At 46.9% G+C, this 8,172-nt stretch overlaps 1 protein-coding gene across 1 annotated transcript in view; it reads left to right on the top strand.

Moving 5' to 3' along the window:
• The first annotated feature begins 8,043 nt into the window (after positions 1-8,043).
• Positions 8,044-8,172, top strand: part of PLPPR1 (phospholipid phosphatase related 1) — a 138,766-nt gene continuing 138,637 nt past the window's right edge. Inside the window, exon 1 of the mRNA XM_014952006.1 lies at positions 8,044-8,061. The gene's annotated coding sequence lies outside the window, so the exon portion shown is untranslated. The remainder of the gene's footprint in view (positions 8,062-8,172) is intronic.

The following is an 8,172-nucleotide window of genomic DNA, read 5'->3' as shown; positions in this document are numbered from 1 at the left end:
AAAAACAGCACTCATAAGCAAGCAAAAAAGTTAGAAAGGGAATGTATAGCTTTCAGTACTAAAATAGAATCCCAATGAGTATGAATTTTACCTGAAGGGAAAGTGCAGTTCAACACATTTGTACAAAAATGAAAAAACCACGAATGTAAACTGAAAACATGTGAAGACATTCTAGGGGAAATCTTGCATAGCTTGGTTAGAAGCTAGAAGCTAAAATCTAATTCAGCAAAGTAAGACAGGCAAGCTAAATTACTGTGTGTTGATATGAAAACATATAAATAGCAGAGTTACCAATTTAGCTAAATTGGTACATCTTTGTGTACATCAAACCGCTCCTGTTTTTGAGGAGCAACTCAGACAAATCTGAGCCACTGCAAAGCAGACCTACGTACCCACAGAAAATTTGGGGGAGTCTCATTTGTTGAGTCTCACTTGTATTTGAGAAATTAAAAAAGACTGGACCAGAGCCTGAAGCGTTTACAGAGGTAATTTCTGAAATCTAAACACGAGGCTGGAGAGTAAACAGCTGCATGCTACACTGACTCACTTACTTAGTTGTGGGCTAGGCTGATGATGTAGTCTCCACAGATTTTATATGGTTGTTCTGAAAGCATAAATTTGCTTATTTTGCTAATGCCTCATCTCTCGTGTAGAGATGTTACATTTTTCTTGTTCAAACCTCCCTAAATGTTCATGCCTAAGAAAATGAAAAGCCTGGAAGGCTTTTCTCCTGCCCAGCCAACTGTTCAGGGCATCAGGTCTAGCAGAAGTTATCTCATTTAGGAGGTTAAATTCACTGCTTTTTAGTATGATGGGTAAGGTTCAGAAAGCTTGAGGAAAATAACATTCCCCATCTCAACAAAGCTAGAACTTCAGTAAATTCTGTAAGGTAATGCCTGAGCAATTCATTGGTGAGATTTTCAAGCTGTAGTGAAATAATTTTAGTCTTCATGACTGTCATACAGTTGAATTCCTTGTCCTTATTCTTGTCAAAAGATTTTTTTTCTATAAATCAAGTGGCCTCATTAAGGCCTCAAGCAGGTAGCAAGCAAAGCACCCAGCATCAATTTGAGGACCACACCTGCCAAAAATAAGCACTATATATTTCTGAAACTGACTGTAAATTTTTTTTTGAGTCTTTCAAGTCTTATTTGGAAAAACAGAGTTTATTCTTTAGATAACTGAGTAGCAATATCTGAAAAAGTTCTCAGCTCCAAAATGGAAAACAGATCTTTGTGGATCCCTCACTCTGCTTTCTCTGGTGGTTTGGTCTTTGTCACCCACTCCTGGATGAAGAGGGACAGATGCCTTCTGAGCTGTTCAGCAACCCCGCTAGGCTTGTGTGACATGTCCCAGCTCACGTGGACAAGGACTCTGGTGGGGTCAATTGCACATCTGTTCTGGCAGAGGAGGTCCATGACCGAAAGGCTCACAAAATGATGGGGAAGGGGCTAGTTAATGACATAAAACTGCACCTCTTGGAATCTTACATGAACACAGGGAGAAATTTTTCCCATGGCTGTAACTTTTTCTGTTAAGTGCTGGCTGCTAGTGACCTGCACAGGAGGAATGCCATGTTCTGTGTGCAGGACTCACCCAGCACCGTTAACCATGCTAGCCACAGAAAACAAGTTGACAAGAAAAAAAAATATCTGTAAGTGTACGTAGGCCAAAAAAAAAAATAGTTTAAGGAATGTAAAATTTGAGTTCAAACACTAACCAAATTAAAGGCGTGTCCTGATTTGAGGCTTTAAGGCAACAAATAAATGGAGAAAACTGGGTTGGGGAATACATCTTGCTCTTAGATATTGTGGACTGTTTGTATGGACTGCTTGTTTTAGGCACATAGCAGAAAAAATACAGGCATCTCCACTTAGGTGCAAATTCTGATTCGTTCATCTCGTCCTGTACTGTAATTAGGAATTTGCTGTTACCTATATGGAGACAGTATCTTCTCTCTTGTTAATAGGAAGATGCCAAAAAATTTAAGAAAATGGGGGAAAAAACCCCAAACCCAAAGCATTTAAGGCATATATATACTCCTCTCATGTGCCAAAGAAACAGCTTTCTAAGTTACTGCTGAAGCATACTACCTGCCTACACCCACTCAGCTTGAGCTTGCCTGCCAGTACACTTCATTATGTAAGTGAAATTTGCTATCATAAAGCTTGCAGACGATTTTCCCAAAGTTAGGTGTATCACGCCCTACCAGCAGCCTTGAGTGTGTGCAATATGCCTACAGAGGCTTTTTTGCTAGAAAGCATCGATCTGATCTTGAAAAGCAGAAAGCTGGTTCCCCGCTCCTTAAAGAGTGAATAATTTGGATTATTTCCTGCGTTGCAGGGTGCATTGCTCATTGTATTCTCACCCCTCCTGCCAGATTTTTGTTGCCATTCTCCACGAATCTTCTCCATGGTGAAGACTTCTTCTGTGTCACTGGAAGCTAAAAGATTTTCATACCTGTAGTGGCAGTGTAACACGTTAGAAACTGGTCTACTCCCTCTCTGTGGGCTTTAACTTGCGCTTTATGCTTGAATCCTTTGTTTCAGATAAAAAATCGGTCTTTATATTTAGCCTACCGAGTGTTTAATGAGAAATAACAGCTTCCATCATACCTCCCTGTGGCCAAAAGAGTCCATCTCACAGGAGGTTTGGGTATGGCCTTGTTTATGAAACTGGTCTTCCCTGAAGCTGAAGTGGAATACTGTCATCTTACATTGGCGAAACAGATGGTGCATTTTCCTGCAGCTAATTAGCTATGCAGTGCCTAGTCTGCAAAGAGTGAGAGGAAATCCTTGATGCCTGTCTGCGACTTTCTCTTCCCCCCCACCCCAGGTCTTCTGGCTGTGCAGCAGCCACCGCAGACTGTAGTGGTCAAGAGTTTGATGGTCAGACATTGTCCAGCAAAAAGTGGTCCTGACCTATTTCAGGGCTTTGTCACTTTGACAGATTGCTCATAATTAGTCACAAGAGGCTTTCTTGGGCCGCCACTTGATTCTGGCATATTTGGCACATGCAGCCAAGAAGGGAAGCCTCTTGGGCTGACTGCCATGAAGATGGGCTTATGGCACCTCTGCAGCCCAACCAGCACCTGGTGGGCAGTTTCACAGAATCATGGAATTGTCAGAGTTGGAAGGGACCTCTAGACACCACCTAGTCCAACTCCTCTGCCAAAGCAGGGTTGCCCAGAGCACATCACTCAGGACTGCATCCAAGTGGGTCTTGAAGTTCTCCAGAGAAGGGGACTCCACCACCTCCCTGGGCAGCCTGTTCCAGGGCTCTGTCATCCTCACTGGAAAGTTTTTCCTCGTATTTGAATGGAACTTCCTGTGTTCCAGCTTGTGCCTGTTGCCCCTCGTCCTGTCACTGGGAACCACTGAAAAGAGTCTGTCTTCATCATCCTTCAACCCACTCTTTAGATATTTGTAAATATAGATAAGGTCTCCCCTCAGTCTTCTCTTCTCCAGGCTAAAGAGCCCCAGCTCTCTGAGCCTTTCCTCGTAAGGAAGACGCTCCAATCCTTGAATCATCTTTGTTGCCCTACGATGGACTCTCTCCAGTAGTTCCCTGTCTCTCTTGAACTGGGGAGCCCAGAAATGGATGCAGTATTCCAGTTGTGGCCTCACCAGTGTAGAGTAGAGGGGAAGAATGACCTCCCTTGACCTTCTGGTCACACTCTTCCCTACGCAGCCCAGGATTCCATTTCACAGTTTCACAGCAAGGCAGGGATGTTGTCTCTTCCCTGCCCCTTCAGGAACTTCTTGGATGTGATGGTGGTCTACTGAGGCCCCCACAGATCTCAGAGAAACTGAGTTTTCAACCTGTGATCTAAGGAAACTGTGTCAATCTAGGTTTTAAGAGATAACAGTACTACAGCAGCGTGCCCTGCTATCGAGACTGTGACGACTGACATACTTACACATAAGTGCACTGAATTTTCAACCAGAAGCATCTGACACCATAACAGTTGGTACGGTTAAGTGTCTAGCTAGTGATGAGGGGTATGCAATGTCATTTCAAGATAGTGGGAGAAAATAAACTGGAGGGAAAGGGACTCTCCCAAGCTTGAATTTACCAGCAGCTGTGTAGCAGTCAGACCCGGCTTTCTGGAGGGACACCCAACTGACAAATATCTAACTGCTGCCTGACTTGCCATCAGTGGGCACCTGGCTAGCTTTAGGTGCTTTGCAGAGCTGTAGCCTCAATTGGTTTAAAAACAGGTTGCCCAGAGAAGCTGTGGCTGCCCCATCTCTGGAGGGTTTCAAGGCCAGGCTGGATGGGGCTTTGAGCAACCTGGTCTGGTGGGAGGTGTCCCTGCCCATGGCAGGAGGATTGGAACTCCATGATCTTTGAGGTCCCTTCCAACTCTAACCATTCTATGATTCTGTGGTTTAGGCAGACTCAGGATTGGTAATCCATCACTGCTGCCTGACAAGCACTTAGTAAAGATGATTAAGTAAGTGCAGTGTTCTTAGACAGAATGTACTCAGCTAAAAAAAAAATATCCCCAAGTAAGTCCTAAAATTATTTTTTGTTCTATTGGTTGCAAACTTTTCATCTCCATGCTTTCGCATCACACAAATCCTACAGAGGCAGTTTGCTCTGTGCATATGTATGTTGTCTTCTTGCTCTGTCCACAGACAGGTGTGGGCTTGAATTAGATGCAGCTGTTCTGGTCAGTAAAACAGCTAAAAGTCTAACTGGATTCAAAAAGCTTTGCAGAAAGTATATCCTTTTGCACACCAAAGGGGCTACTGGGGCAAATCTATTGACAGATGACAGCAGCAAGGCCCTACTTTGAATTCTTATGCACTATACTCTGACATGACTTCATCTGAAACCTTCTATTTTTTAGTAGTGGTGTAGGAAAAAAGTCAGATGGGGACATCAAAGAGGTGTTTATGAATTATAGGAATAAAGCAAAAAGTGCTGATTCTTTCTTCTTTTTGAGGAAGTTGCCTCATGAAATTAAGACCAAGCAAGCGCATGCTAAATATAGCAAACACTTTTGTTGTCACTACGAGCATCCTACTACAAGATGTGATGGAATAATGTGTGATTGTAGGTTTTTGGTGGCCATCTCTCTCCTGATAGAGACATAAAGTTCGCGGTGATCCCCCACGCAAAGAGGAAATCACTTCCAACTTATATGTTGTGCTACACCAGCTCAGCTCCTAAAGGCTTACGGTGTCACAGACTGTTTAGGGTATCTGGTTTGGATCTGCCCAAACACACAGGCAAGCAAACAGCACTGAACGTGTCCTGTAACAGGCTTCAAGGGAATGACTCACACTTCAGAGTCAGAACATGAGATGTCTTATTAGGACTTCTTCTGGAAAGAGGAGAAACTACTACGAGCAGCTAAAAAAATCAGTAAAAAACCAGCTATGTGAGTCCATGTGGGAAGTACACATGTGGTTGTGGTGAATGTCGTTACACTCCTGTGAAGATTTACAGACTGCTGAATTATTGCAATCTATTCTTCCAATTCCGATACTACATGAGGAAGGTGACAGATATCCATGTCCCCCACTGAACTACCATTGATTGAAAACTGAAATTTGTTGCTTTTAGCAGTAAAAAATGAATCTTTCTCCTGTAGTACGTTTCCTTGCCTTTTTTCTTCTGCCTGCTGTAGACAGGTGCTCATAGAGAACGGCACCTTGTCCCCAGGATTGCACTAACAAATGTGGGCAGGTATTCTCCCAGCAAGTTGGGCAACAACCTTCAATGCGCTTTGTGTACCAACTACACTCTGATTCAAAACGTAGATGTGTACTCGATTCTAAGAAGAAAATTAATAGCCAATTAAATTACCAGGCTAAGTATGCTTTCCCTGGGAAAGGAATGCATGCTGAAAACCGCTGAATTGGGCATCCCTAACAATCCCAGTCCAGATATATGGTGCTTTGGTTGTTCTGAAAGCAACACCTACTGTTGAGAGGTTGCATTTGTTTGGTTTTTGTGAGGTGGGGGTCACTTCCCCTGAGACGCAGGACGCAGTTTCTGCATGTTTACTATTTAGCTAAAAGAAGTGCTTCTGGTACAAGATGATTCTTGTTTACATTTCTCAGTTTGTTTTCTCTTTTGTTTGCTTGTTTTGTTTTCAAATGTTCCTCATATTAATATGTCTTCTGGAACTGCCTGGCCTACTTTAGGCTAAAAATAGCTGTTGTTGCTGCTGCTGTAACTCCACACAAGCCACACAGCACCCACACTGGGAAAGAAAACCTCATGCCCTGCTGAGCTTCCCCGAAGTGACAAGCAGGTCAGAAACCCATATGACCAAAAAGCAGAGGAAAAACAAATCCTGCCTTCTCGCTCTGCTTCCACTAGGCTTGCTGGCGATGCAAAGTGGGGAGACAGCAGAAAGACATCTTGATGTTTTGGGTTTCCCTTTGCCTCCTCCACACCCACCAAGGACAGCAGATGCTACTTCTCTTATGGAGAGAGGAGAAAGAAAAGATGAATCTGCAGGGATGCGAAGCTGCAAAGAAGACGTTTCCCTGTTAGTTTCCGAGCAGTCATGCTTCAAATTAACTTAAATTGATTGATCTGTTAGATAAATATCAGCCTTTGGGTACGATCAGACCAAGGCTGCCCATGCTATTGCGTTGTTTAAATGACTGGGAATACCTCTCTGACACCTTCAGTGGGCTGTGCTGGTGCTCCTTCTGCCTCACAAAGGAAAAGGCCTCTGGATACACAACTGTGCTTTCCTCTGCATTGCAGCAGACAAAACTTAATACTTCTCAGCCTTAAGAGGATCACTTCACACTACTTGTCTGCTCGTGCTCCTCAGCCCACGTGGCCCACGAGGCATGCTGGCGAGACGCAAACAGGCTGGGCTTTCTGGTGCTCTTGGGCAAGTGACCCCAGTCACAGTGGCCATCTGGGCACTGTGCTCCCTGTCTGTGAAACGGGGGGGTGGGCAATGAGGTACCCAGAAACGCTTCTGCAGCTACTGTGGACACTGAGGAATGAACACACCGTTGCTCCACAGATAAAAACTGTGTCTTCAGGATTTACTCTGGCTTGTGGATGTTATTTTTGTTTTCCATGTTATGTTTATGGCATATTGGCAAGAGCGCTTCGCACACCGGTGGGAAGCCAGGACTCTGTGTTCATTTGCAGGGGAGTAGCTCCTGGGTCACCTTTTCTGTGCCCTGCCGAGTAGGAATTGGGCTGGAGCGGTCCCATTCTCGCTTCCAATACCACCTCTGGGACCAGGAGGCAAACCCGAGCCTGACGCAGAGCAAGCACAAGCTCCTCACAGAATCACTGAATCTTCTAGGTTGGAAGGGACCTTAAAGATCACCTTGTCCAACCATCAACCTAACTTTGACAAAAATAAACACCTGCACAACAAACAAAAAGCAACAGCATCACTAAAACCATATCTCCCAGCACCACATCAACCCGTCTTTTGAACACCTCCAGGGATGGTGCCTCAACCACCTCCCTGGGCAGCCCATTCCAAGGTCTGATGACCCTTTCGGTGAAAAAATTTTTCCTAATATCTAGCCTGAACCTCCCTCCTGGGTCTCCTCCTCGAGCTCGGAGGGGACAGCTCGCTGAGACGAGGTGATGTCGGGTACCGGGGGGGCTCAGCTCCCGCACGGCAAGAGCTGCTCGGGCGGAGGGGACAAGGCGGGATTTGGGGTCCGAGCCCACCTCCCCGCGCACAGCCCTGGCCAGCAGCGCTGCCCGGTGCCCCCCGCCCGCGGGATGAGGCTGGGGGGCAGGAGGCACCGGGGGCTGGAGCCCACCCCGCTGCCCCGGCCGTGCCCTGCGCTCCCGGGGGGCTCCGGCCCGGAGCATCCCTGGGCTTCGGGGCACCAGCGCCGTTACGGGGCTCCCGGACCTCCCCCTCCCCGTGTCCCCTTTGCTCCCCGCGGTCACTCTCGTCCCTCCCCGCCCCCCTTTTTTGGGGGTGGCAGCCCAGCCTGCGGGGACGGCGCTGCGGGCGCTGGAGCGGGATGCTCCCCGCCGCGGGGAAGAGCGGCAGGAGGGGGCTGCCGGGCCGCCCCCAGCCCCTGCCCGCCGGCCGCCGGACGGCAGGTAGCGATGTCCCGGGGACGGGCCCGCGGCGAGCGGGAGCGGGGGGAGCCCCGGGGACCGGCGGCTCCGGCACAAAGGCGGGCGCCGGGGCCGGCCGGGGTCTCGGCAGCG

The sequence above is a fragment of the Calidris pugnax genome, unplaced genomic scaffold (assembly GCF_001431845.1).
Source record: "Calidris pugnax isolate Ruff unplaced genomic scaffold, ASM143184v1 scaffold216, whole genome shotgun sequence".
Taxonomy (NCBI): domain Eukaryota; kingdom Metazoa; phylum Chordata; class Aves; order Charadriiformes; family Scolopacidae; genus Calidris; species Calidris pugnax.
Note: the sequence above shows the minus strand (reverse complement) of the source record. Positions and strands in the feature narration are given on the sequence as shown.